At 33.8% G+C, this 13,133-nt stretch overlaps 1 long non-coding RNA gene across 2 annotated transcripts; it reads left to right on the top strand.

The window, feature by feature from the left end:
* LOC145017928 (uncharacterized) lies at positions 1 to 1,805 on the top strand. Of its 2 annotated transcripts, none has more exons than XR_013666716.1 (3): positions 1 to 309; positions 398 to 764; positions 1,649 to 1,805. It is a non-coding gene; the product is annotated as an uncharacterized LOC145017928 (long non-coding RNA). The 2 variants fall into 2 exon arrangements; XR_013666715.1 differs by having other exon boundaries at positions 1,538 to 1,805.
* The last annotated feature ends 11,328 nt before the right edge of the window (positions 1,806 to 13,133 follow it).

Here is a 13,133-nt window from a genome sequence, read left to right as displayed (position 1 = left end):
TTGTGACTAAATTTTTAAATTTCCCCCCTTTTTTTTTGTCTATGGTATTTTCTCTTTTACATAACCACCACCTTACCTCCACTGTACACCCTACCACCGCCTATGCTAATCTAAACCAAACTCCAAAACACGATAGCTAAACCCACCACGTCTCTTCCACCAGCGCATGACTTCCATCACTGCCCAACTTTCTGTTGTATTTTGTCACTTCCTTCTCAATCTCTCTTAGTTTCGACTTGATTTCCTTCTCAAGCATCTAATGGCTATTGAAAAAGATGGAACAAAAGCAGCAAATCAATGGGTTTGAAGGTAAGGTGTCTATGTTTCTAATCATAATGGCCTTCTGGATTGTAAATCGTTTTTTCTTTTCTTTTTATTTTTTCAAAATTTTCCAAAGAAAAAGAGTGGGTGATAAAGAGAGTACAACTGAAGGGAATTTGAGCGAGAATGGGTTATGTCTCTTAGAAGCATAAACAAGCATCTTGGATGTCAAAGGAACCATAGTCTCTCTCTCTCTCTCTCTCTCTCTCTCTCTCTCTCTCTCTCTCTCTCTCTCTCTCTCTCTCTCTCTCTCTCTCTCTCTCTCTCTCTCTCTCATTATTGTTGAATGTTATTAATTTTATAGTTAACATTTATTGATGTCCTTTGATAAAATAGTGAGTAACTGGTAAGCACACACCAGGTGTTTGTGAAAATGTCTCACATATGGTGATGTCGCGAGTGAAGACATGGTGCTTAAATTGCATTCAACTCTTTGTATCCAGGTTTGTCAACTTTATTCTAATAATCCTAAACCTAATCCTGATCATATCAGTTTCTCAAATAACTAAGGTTATACTTGGATGTGGTTCTTTTTAATTACTGATCAATTCTAGATTTTTGTTAAATTTTCCCTTCTTATAATATAAGGACTAAGTTTAAATATCTAAATGTAGCTTTTTTCAGTCCTTCGTCTTCACCTCCAAATTGGCAAAAAAATTATAGATGAGAGGCAAGAGATATAACATCTAAAATATTGTTATTTAATTCGATTTTGGAATCTAAATGATATCATATCCATGTATTTTTCTTTATATAGATAGTTGGTGATCAGATCATTCATGTTAGTTTTAATTTTTTCAAATCCTATTTTTTGATGATAATGTTTTTTTTTTGTGATTCTTAGCTATTCCAATTTCACAGTTGATTGTAAAGATCCAACTTTAATCTCTTTTTATAGGAGTGTTTGATTTTTAATGACAACAACTCATAATGCATTGGTAAAAGCAATTGATCAATAACAAGAACAAGTAATAATTGATGTTAGTCCAAGACCTTTTCCATCTGAAATGAAATGTCAGTGTACCTGCTAAGGATATGGTATTATTTAGCATATAATTTCAAAAAGATAGAGTAACTTCCCATTCTTCTTGATAACTATCAGCAAAAGATCAGTAACTTCACATAGATATAGGAGAAACTAGAAAGTCCTAAAGATCATTAACTTACTTCTCTCAGCATGTGGGTAACTCAACATGGACCCCAACGTTGTTGTTAGGTGAAAGGCTAAATTGTACTTCCGGATGATGTATTTGATTACGTTGACACTTGATCAAGTTAACTCTGAAAGTTTATTTTCAATGTTTTCTAAATCTTGAATTGTTCTTAGACCCTACAAGAAATACAAAACGTGCAATGGTGGACTACAAAAGAGTATGCAATAGGAAATAATTATGAGAAGTTATAAAAAGTTTATCATACTTGAGGATATTGATTTTTTATATTTTCTAGAAGCTTAAAAATGTGCAATTAACGATAGATTTCGAGATTATTGATGTTTTCATTTCTAGATTTTTGTTACCCTGTAAATTTATTTTTGTTTACATGTATAATGTATTTTGAAGCTTTAATAATTAACATCAAGCTTTTGTTGATCTGTATATTGTTTTAGTAAGGATGCAAAATTGCATTTTTTTTTTGTCATTGACTACCCACATTTATATGATGTTATGAAGAATCACAAAAAATATTTGGTCATCAGATCCCGTGATTGTAAATTTTTGGTCATAAACTTTTGTATAATTCGAATGAAAGGTAGGGTAGTGGAAACAACCTTTTTTTTTTTAATACACTTGTTGTTTGGGGTTCTCAATTCGAGTAATAGAATGAACATTTTTTTTATTTTAATCTTTTTTACATTTCACATTTTCATCATTATTCATTCAAAGTTAAAAGCATCAATTGGTGGTTTGCTCATTTCTTCTATATTTTGAGTACTTTTTTTTGTTATTTATTATACTTAAATGTGTTTAATCATATTTTGGGAAATTTGATGAACCATATCCATTATCAAAATTATCAATATATATTGGCGGAATAGAATAGCTTTTATTTAAGGATAATTTTTTCATGTTTGATTTTTATAACTATATATTTTATTAAACCACATGATCAATATCATTAATTAATGCTATTCATATCTTAAAACATTTTGTAAAACTAATTTAAATTAATAACTAAAACTAATGCATCTAAGTTTCCAAAAAAAAACATTGTTAAATATATTATTAATTGTAACATCTCTTAACTTTTAAAATTATTTTACGTTGTCAACTGTGTAGTACACTGGTTATAACTTATTACATAATATATAGGTGTTGAACATTTTCATTGGTTAATGAAACTCTCACTTAATGTTAATTAAATTAATTTAACCATAATTTTTAATTTTCAATGGGATTTTTGTAACATCCATATGAAATTGTAAATTTTGGTTAAGTTTTTTAATATTAAATTGTTTTAATCCTAAATAAATTATGAGTTTGGATATAAATGCAAATTTAATAGTTTTAGATGAATATATATATATATATATATATATATATATATATATATATATATATATATATATATATATATATATATATATTAGTTTATAACCTGTGGGAACCACAGTTACAAAATTAATTAAAATTTCTAAGTAAAAAACTCAAAACTATTAATTAATAATTTCAAATAACTTATTAATTAAAAGATATTTTTTTAGTTATATATAAAATTATAATCGTTGGTTCAAATAAATACGTAAAATATATCATCTTATAATTGGTATAAATTTTATTTTATTATAATTGGTATAAATTTTATTTTATTTTTATTCTAATATTATTAATTTAATATAATTAAAATGTGATTTAAATTTTGAAATTTAAAATTTGAAATGGAGAATTAATAGATTGATAAGTATCATGATATTAATTACAATGCCTAACATGGTGACACATGACAAAAAAAAACTACTCTTTTATTAGTGTATATATATATATATATATATATATATATATATATATATATATATATATATATATATATATACTAGGCAAATTACCGCGCGTTGTGCAGAAACACCTATATAATTGAAATATTTATAAATATGTGTTTTCCGAAATATAAAAATAATGTTGTTGTTAAATTTGATATATTAAATTGATATAATATACTGATTATTTTTAATTATATGATAATATATACATCTATTCAAACTATATGATTTCAATAGTTTGATATAGTAATTTGATTATTGTAACATATTTTTAACTATTGTTGTTGTTAAATTTGATATACTGAGTTGATATAATGTATTGATTATTTTGAATTATATGATAATATATACATCTATTAAAACTGCATAACCTCATCCGTTTGAATGACCTTTACTTGTGGGTTACTCATGAAATAAATAAAATATAATATATGGTTTAATGTTCTTTATAGTTGTTATTGTTAATTAATTTTTTAAACTTATTTTCTTAACTTATTAATTTTATCATTGAACATATTTAAAAATCAAACATTGTTTTTCGTATTTAAAGGTAATAATATAATAATTTATATAGAGTTATTTCTAACTACTATTATTGTAAGTTATTTTAAGCTACTTATTTGAAAACATTTAATGTCTATAAAAATATCTTTAGGAAATAATTTAGTTAAATTGAGAATAGTTCTTTTGCATTTAGCACTATAATTTATCACTTTTAATTATTCATAAAATATTCTTTGGTTTTTTAAGTGGCACTGAAATTTATATTTAAGTTGATCAGGTAGTGTTTTAAATTAACAATTTAAGTATTTTATCCAATCTGTTTAAAAGTTATAGCTTTAAACTGATAATGGTTTACATACAACAACATATTAAATCTAATAAATTAAGTATAGTATGTTAAAAGCTAAAAACATAACTTTGTAAATAGAAGTAGATATATTATTTTAATATGAAATTTTACTTTATTTATGATTACACTTTATGTTTGATATTGTCACACCCCAAAACCACGAACGTTAGAGAACTGCATCTCCTTGCAAGATTCGTGGTGGTGGAAGTTGCACTTGGTGCACTTCGGAAGGGTTCCAACATATGTTTTTGTTGGTAAGGGGTTCATAGGGACAACAGGAGTTACTGTGGCAACATTTATTACTACAAGTTGTTGTCTCTTGGAGGATTCTTGCGAAGCCCCTCTTTTCCTCTTAGACCACCCTTTCTTCTTGTTGTTGGCCTTTGGTGGTACGGATGCAGGGATTGTTGGGTTCCTGTGTTTCCCGTGGTCTATGAGAGACTGTGCCAGCTCCTTGGCACTATCAAAAGTGATAGGCTTGGAAGCTAATACACTTGATTGAATCTGGGGAGACAGCCCCCAGATATATCTCTCTATCTTCTTGCTTTCGAGAGCAACCATATCAGGGCATAGGATTTCCAGATCACAAAACCTATTCGTGTAGGTTCCCATGTCTGATCCAAGCATTTGCAGGCTCTAGAGTTCCTGCTCGAGTTTTTGTATTTCTCCCCGATGACAGTACTCTCTCATCTGCATGTCCTTCAAGTGTTCCCAACTGATGGAATATGCCACCACCAGATTCATATATTTAACATGGCCGTTCCACCATGTTAGTGCCCTGTCAGAGAAGGTACAAGCTACGAACTTGACTTGGTTGCTTTCTTGGCAAGTGCGGATTTCAAAGACAGATTCCATCTTTTCAATCTATTGTCTCAACACCATAACACACCCAGTTCCGTTGAAGTTGTGGGGTTTGGCGTTAGTGAAGTCTTTATAGGTACATTCCCGAGGGTGTCCATGGCTTTTGCCGTGGTTCGAGGAAGGTGCACCTGTTCCTGATCCACTTGGGACAGGAGTGTTAATTGCTGACACAGCAGCTGCAACTGCTGCTGTGAAAGCTGCCTGGAACATGTTGGCATCAAAGGGGTTAGGTGGTTGAGGAGGTTGAGGTGGTGGTATCGGTGTTTCGTTGTTTGGGTTACGTCTGGGATTCCTGTGTGGTGGCATCTTTAACTATATGTTTAAAAGACGACGACATGGATAAGAATAAATGAATAATGACTATGTCTCATGGACTAACTCCCCATAGCCCAACAACAAATGAATAGAATGACTAAATGAAGATGACAACATTTAGATAATAATTTCCATATGATTAGATATCTGTCAAAAATACCGGAATTACAGATGTAACAAGTTCGGGAAAAATGGCCTAGAAGTAGGCCTTACATCAACCAAGATGGAAATTTTTGACAGAATTAAGACTAGATCAAGACCTAACAGATCTAAGATTTATAAAGACAAGAAATTAGACCAAAGTTTTACATAAACTAGGTTATATCCAAAAGATGAGTCGTCGAGATTCTATCGGCGACGAGAACTGCTCGCATGAGCTCTTGATCCTGATAGTAGACGTTCCATGTCCCTCATACGCCTTTCAGCTCTTGCTTGCTGAGCTCGAAGTTCCCTAACTTCAGCTCGAGTTTCAGTAAGTTCCCTTTGCAGAGCTATATTGCGGACTAGAGTTCTTTTGTGAGTAGACTCTAGTTGGCGAATGCGGACAGTGTTAACGCCAGAGTTGGCGTCAACCTCCAAGACTTGATTGATAGTTGCTTGAGTCATTATCGTGTTTCAAGAAATCCTACGAACCATGATTGGTAGGAATCTATCAGCAGAACCTCCTTCAGTGAGGTTGTAGAAACTTCGGTCTCCATTATAGGGAATGGGTTGACCCTGTTCATGACTCCATGTATTCAAGTTAGTGGCCCACAGAGGTGTGGGTCCTTGAAATGCAGGACGGGGGTTCAAGTTTGGGTTTTGAGCAGCTGGGGGTAGGTTGTTGACTTCAGGCTCCGAGTCAGAACTATCGGAAAAACCCTCAGCATGGTGATCATCCAAAGGGATTGGGTGATCATCTTCTGGTTCTGCCTCTAGCCAACCATCATTGCCTTAGTTCGGGAAGTACGGATCGCCGTGGTGAAATCCAGCCATTAAAATCTACGTGAGAAAATGGATATAAGAAATAGCTAATTAGACAAACTGACTAAGATAATTACAGTAAGACCAAATACCCCTATGGTATTTCTTTATGGTTGTGTTGGTAAGTTTTTAGACTTTTTGCCACATCACAACCATTCTTGGGCATATGCTAATCACTCCTCGGACCAGCATAGTTGATTAGGCTATGACATTCCCAAGACTGACTATATGTCCCCAGGCTTAATTGTGATATTCAACAATCGTAATACTTTTGTTTTTGTCATTGTGACACTGGTTTTAGTATGAATGCAGGCATGTATACTTTGTTAAATATCTTATTATTTAAAAGTATAACTCTTAGACAGAGTGTTTTAATCCCAATGTATTTAGAGTTAGTATATCTTTTATGGGTTGATATACTATATTCACTATAAACAATGCTCTGATACCAATCTGTCACACCCCAAAACCACGAACGGCGGAAACGTTCAGGGGTGGAGGACGTCATGTACAGTATCACAATAGTGTAAAATAGTAAACAAGCAACAACATCATCCATTGCATTATAAGGAAAGTTTTAATACATGTGTGTTCTTTCATTATAATAAGACACCAAAAATATATAATCAAAATAAAAGACGAGACTTGTCTGCTTCGTCTTCTCAAAACCTGGCCACCATACCTGTCTACTGATGACCTGAGAATACAAGTTATTTTGAAAGAGAGTATCAGCTTTAAAGCTGGTGAATTCATAAGTATTTAAGTGTCATTGTCTTGCTTTGAAGAACTGTTATGAATGTCATGTAAAAACTTTAAGTAAGACAGTTGATATAAGTATGAAAAACCCTAGAAAATCCCTTATTTTCTATTATTATGAAATGTAGTGTTCAAACGAGACCCGAATGTTTTGTAAGTAAAATGATAGTTTTTCCTTCTATAGACTAGTACTAAAGTACTTAGTCTAACTCATCGTTTATGTGAAAGTATCACAAAATAAAGTAAACAAGAGAAAGTATAATCATGTAAGTATCATCCCTGGATTACCAAGACTAACACGACATCGCCGAAGCGAAAGGTATAACCTAATGAACATCCAAAGATTGTCCAATTAACCCCTGTAGCGAACAGTAGGTTCCAGGAATGGTTAGTCCCGTAACTGACTCTACATCGCTGTAAGCGAAATAGATAACCTAATGAACATCCGAAGATTGTCCAATTAACCTCTGTAGCGAACAGTAGGTTCCAGGAATGGTTAATCCCGTAACTGACTCCTAATATAAGTAATAACCTTAGGCATCCGTAGATGTCCATTAACCTCTATAGCGAACAGTGGTTCCAGGAATGGTTAGTCCCGTAACTGACTCCTGTTGAACTGGGATGGGCAGGATGATTTACTGAAGGTACTAATAAATCATCTTTACGAATCAAGTTTCATGTATTCATGTAAGTATACACAGGTAGATGTATCTACGTAAAGGTATTCATGTAATGTGTTCCTATAAGCGTATTCATGTATCATGTAAGCATATGTAAAGGTACTCATGTATCAGGTAATGTACTCGTAAAGACTCATGAATGAACTGACTCTGGTGTGATTCCTTGTAATAGGAATAATGTTTTGTTTCTTCTAAGTATCCCTATGATAATTAACTGAAAGGTAATTGTTTGTTCAAGAAGGTAAATGTAATGGTTTTGCAAGGTATCTAAGAGTTTTGAATAATAATTAAGAGTGACTTGATGTCATGTTAATAAACATTTCAAAACTAATACTTTTGTTATCAAGGTATTTTAAGATGGAAAACCATTTCATGCATCACATTTTGTAGTATGTGAAATCGGCTGGATGAAAACACAGTTATAAAATACATATGAGTGATTTAATAACATGTTGTTTTGTACTTGTAATTCCCCCCCCCCCCCCCCATTAAAGCATTTAAAATCATTTAAAACATTGATTAGGGGTATGAACTCACTTGTGGATGGTGGTTTGGATGAACTGGACGGTGTAAGATTGTTAGGTGTCAAGTGAGGACTCGTACACACACTACGATCCTAATGAACATATAATCACACATATATGCACTCAATTAGTCTTAAATTACTAATTTATAATGTTAAGACATCCTAGAACATAATAAACACTTTATATAAGTGTTATAAGCCCTAAGGATTGCATCTAAGCTATTGTGGGACAAGGAAATTGGGTTTAGGGTTCCAAAGGACCCTATACTTGAGTTTACTCTCCAAATAACCTCACACATGGAGTTTACTCTCCATATAACCTCACACATAGATTTTACGGTTGTAAACTCTTGAGTTTACGGTCGTAAACTCCAAGACTTAATGTTCTTGGTTGTTTTGAGGTGTTAAATGATCCCTAGAAGTATTCCAACTTGGTGGATTAATTCTTGGAAGGGTTTAAGGCATAGAAACACTCCTTAGAGGAGTTTACGGCCCTAAGGCCATTTCCTTTGGAGTTTACTACCGTAAACTCCCTTGGAATGGTGTTTTTGATGCTTTCAAGTCTCTTGCACATGTGGTATGGGTCTTAGACTTTTATCCTAAGCATATGAAGGCCTTAGGCACACTTTGGTGCCTTTGTTTGATGTTCACGGCCCAAGAACCTTATTAGGGTCGTGAACTCACTTTGAGGGGTGTTTTTGATGTGTTTTGGTCCTTGAATTAAGTGGGAACAATTCCTAGTAAATGTCCAAGGCTTTAGGTGTCTTAAAAACACACTTTGGTCCAAGATTTTGGAGTTCACGGTCCAAGATCCTCTTTGTAACACCGTAAATTTTAAAACAAAATTTTCAAATTTTCGTGAAACATAATTCATTTAATATTCATAAAACAACCATATTAATTATCCAATTCAAGTAAATACAAAATCCCAAGATCACAAATGTATAAACTCCGTGTGTGTACGGATCAAGCCGGCGCCTTCCCGCGGTCGTCACTAGTACCTGAAACAACAAAATCAAACACTGTAAGCACAAAGCTTAGTGAGTTCCCCAAAATACCATATATAACACATATTAGCCACTCGAGGCTATAACTCTGTGGGTCCGTGCACCCAAACTCTGTGAACCCTCAGGTTCTAACTCTGTAAACATGCACAACATAAATCACATAGAAATAATGTAGTACAACACATGACATACATAGCATACAAACACTCTATCACATAACTCTGGTTACCTACTCAATGTAAAGTATAGTGAGAAGACTCACCTCGCGTCTTGATAAGTCGTGAATCCTGAAATCACGAGTGCTCGATCCCCCGAGCTAAAGTCCTCCTATATCACAATACATCTCTAATTAACACTTTCCCAACTAAGGTTGACTACTCTTTAACAAGTCAACTTAGGTCAACGGTCAACGGTCAACTTTGAGCAGACTCGGCGAGTACACAATAGCGACTCGGCGAGTCTGAGCGTATACACTAATTTCCCTGAAATTCTCCCTTGACACGTCGAGTATCCTCCTAACTCGACGAGTTCCACCTGGCATGAGTTGTGGGGCCACCACGACTCAACTCGCCGAGTCTCAAGAATAACTCGGCGAGTCCAGCTTGACTCAGTCCACCTATCCACTCAGACTTCCCCTGACTCACTGAGTCAACCCTCCCCAACTCGGCAAGACCACTCGCTGTGTGGTCGGGCAACATTCATAGTACTCGCCGAGTCTGTTCTTCGGACTCGGTGAGTCCGTGCCATGCAATGACTCAAACTTGCTCATAAGGTCAGATCCAGTCCATTAACCCATAGATCCAGTCCTTCCAAGCATATTTAGCACGTAACGTCACTATCTTGATGCACATACAATCTCTATATGACCATAAATGATGTTTTTGTCTCAAATACTACAACCCAAGGTCATAAACTCCATTGCTATACATAATGCTTGAAGAATGAGGCTCTCTGGACCTCTATGGATCCAGATCCAGAGCCTCAACACAAGAAGGGAACTATTTGGCATCAAATCATCCCATAAATGTCCATAAGAAACCCTAGATCCCATTATTCATCACAAAACAGAAAGTAATCCGAAATCATACCTCTAGATTGATGATCTAAGCTTCAAATGCACAAAATAGCAACCTCCTTTGCTTCCTCTTGCTTAGAATCTTCTCCTTCTTTGCTAAATGACACACACAAGGGTCAAGAATGATTCCTTTCTCTCTCAAAACGTTCAAGCACACAAGGGTTTCTCTCTAAGGGTTGGGTGAGCACAAATGACGGCCATAAGGCCCTTTAAATAGGCCGCAAACCCCAGAAATTAGGGTTTCACCACACAGCGTGGACTCGCCGAGTTCACTCTTGGACTCATCGAGTCCGGATGCGAACCCGTGCCCAAATCTGCGATCCTACTCGGCGAGTCTGGGCTCCAACTCGCCGAGTCCACTCACAATTCCATAAATAAATCCAAAATAAATACCTGAAAATTTCGGGCTGTTACATTCTTGGGCCGTGAACACCCAAACATTTGTGTTTCTTTGATGTTTTCATGTCCCAAATACACCCATATACGAGTCCAAGGTAGTAGCATATCATGGGGGAAAGGCTAGGCTTTGTTTCGGGAGTTTACCGCCCAAGAACACCTTGGGGAGTAAACTCCTAAATCTAGTTATTTAGCTATCTAAATCATGTTATAAACACATAATAAGCTTTCTAACACTACTAGAAATAGTTACTCACGTTTTGGGATAAAAACCCGAAGATCCGTGAGAGAGAAAATGGCTTTTCTCTAGTTGGAAATGCGAATAATTAATGAATTTGGTTCAGAATTCTATTTATAGTCCTGAGATTTTTGGCAGGATATATTTTATTCCCGAAATGATCGCTAATATAATAGAGTGTTGGAATAACAGTGTTGCACAAAACCCTAGTGCATCCACTCTCCTGATATTTCCTGAAGTGTAAACCCTAAATTACTCAAACTTATACGGAAAAGTTTGAAAGTTTACTGTGACTGATATAACTTCTATTGAAGTGATATTGTTTGTACATAATGGAAATTCCGGGTTGTCACAGATATTTATTTAACATTATTAACCAACTTATAATCATTATTAGAAAGATACTATAATTTATCACTTTTGACTATTTACAAACTATAATTTAGGTTGTTTAAGTCAAATTAAAATTTATATTTAAGTTGACCCTATTTAAATTAACAATTTAAGTATCTATCCAAAAGAAACAAAAGTTCTAGCTTTAAAATAATAATTGTTTACATATAAAAACATCTTAAAACAAATAAATTATGTATAATATGTTGAAAGTTAAAGACATAAATTTATAAGTAAAAATAAATATATTATTTTAACCAACTTATAATTATTATTATAAAGAAATTGAAATGTCATGCGAGTTTCAAATCAATGTGGTGAAAGGGAAAATGCATGGGAGTTTCAAATGAATGTGATGAAAGAAAAAATGTTTTTTTTACAAGTATATAATGATATATATATATATATATATATATATATATATATATATATATATATATATATATATATTATGGTATATAATTGTTTTCAATTACCAATTGATTCTTTTTCATCATGTTTCCGATGAAGATATACATTTAGAAGGTATATATATATATATATATATATATATATATATATATATATATATATATATATATATATATATATAGGTTCAGGTTCATTTGAGACCATTCTAATTTTGTGAGACCGTGAGACCAAATCTAAAAATAATTTTAAAATGCAAAATAAAAGGAAAAATCCAAAAATTCTTTTTTTAAATAGAGTAAACTGCACAAATGGTCCCTGTGGTTTACACAAAATTGCCACTTTGGTCCAAAAACGTTTTGGCTAGCACCACAAGTCCAAAGTTTCCATTTTCTTGCATATTTGGTCCAATGGGTTAACTTCCGTTTGTTTCTCTCTGTTAAGTTATGTTTGACTAGTCAAATCAGGGGTATTTTGGTCATTCCCTATTTATGCCCTTTATTTTATATTAATAAAGGAGAGTTCGTATGTATGCATTGCCATACGGATAATATCGAGCCTAATTCACATTTATAGTCCTTAAAAACCGTGAGTCGATACAATTTCCCTCCTCATTGACTGAGGATCAAGAACCCTAAACTGATTAACAAGGTTGATAGCTTCAATCAGGCGAGTTTCGTAGTGAATGCATATACCAATGTGGCACTTAAGGTTGTCAAGCACGTCATTCGACCCAAGGGTGGTTTATGGTACGTAATTTTGTTTTTGATCATTTTGTTGATTTTCTTACAAGAAATCATACCTTCTGAACTTTTTTTTTTGCTCTTGTGTTGAAGATGGACACCCTACATTGTTTACCATCAAGCTACATCATGGAGGTGAGTTCACAAAGTTTCCAAATGTCAACTACATTGAGGGTACTGTGACGTATGTAGATATGGTGGATATAGAAGAGTTTTCTATTCACGAGATGGATGCGATTATGAAAGGGTTAGGATACTCAGTTCCTCCGGTTATCTACTATCATTTTCGAGTGCCAAAGGGAGACATGCATTTTGGGCTACGGGCCCTGGGAAATGATGATGATGTCCTCAATCTTTCCCAGTATGTGAAGGAGCATAAACTGATAAGGGTTTACACCGAGCATGGTATTACTAACTTGCTTACTTACTTTATGGCTCCTAAACCTGTAAGAAAAGTTATTATTGAGCAATTAGAGGAGATCGATGAACATCAAACCCCACCAACTAATAACCAACCCAGTGGCATGCCACAAACATGCATACCACCTGTGATAGCAAATGAAGCTGCTTTAGCCTTGTCAATATCCCCTGAATATAATAAAAAAAGGGAATTTATCA

This window comes from Lactuca saligna, chromosome 9 (assembly GCF_052625555.1).
Source record: "Lactuca saligna cultivar CGN05327 chromosome 9, ASM5262555v1, whole genome shotgun sequence".
NCBI classification, from domain to species: Eukaryota; Viridiplantae; Streptophyta; class Magnoliopsida; order Asterales; family Asteraceae; genus Lactuca; species Lactuca saligna.
The sequence above is the reverse complement of the archived record's forward strand: the minus strand, read 5'-3'. Positions and strand labels throughout refer to the sequence as shown.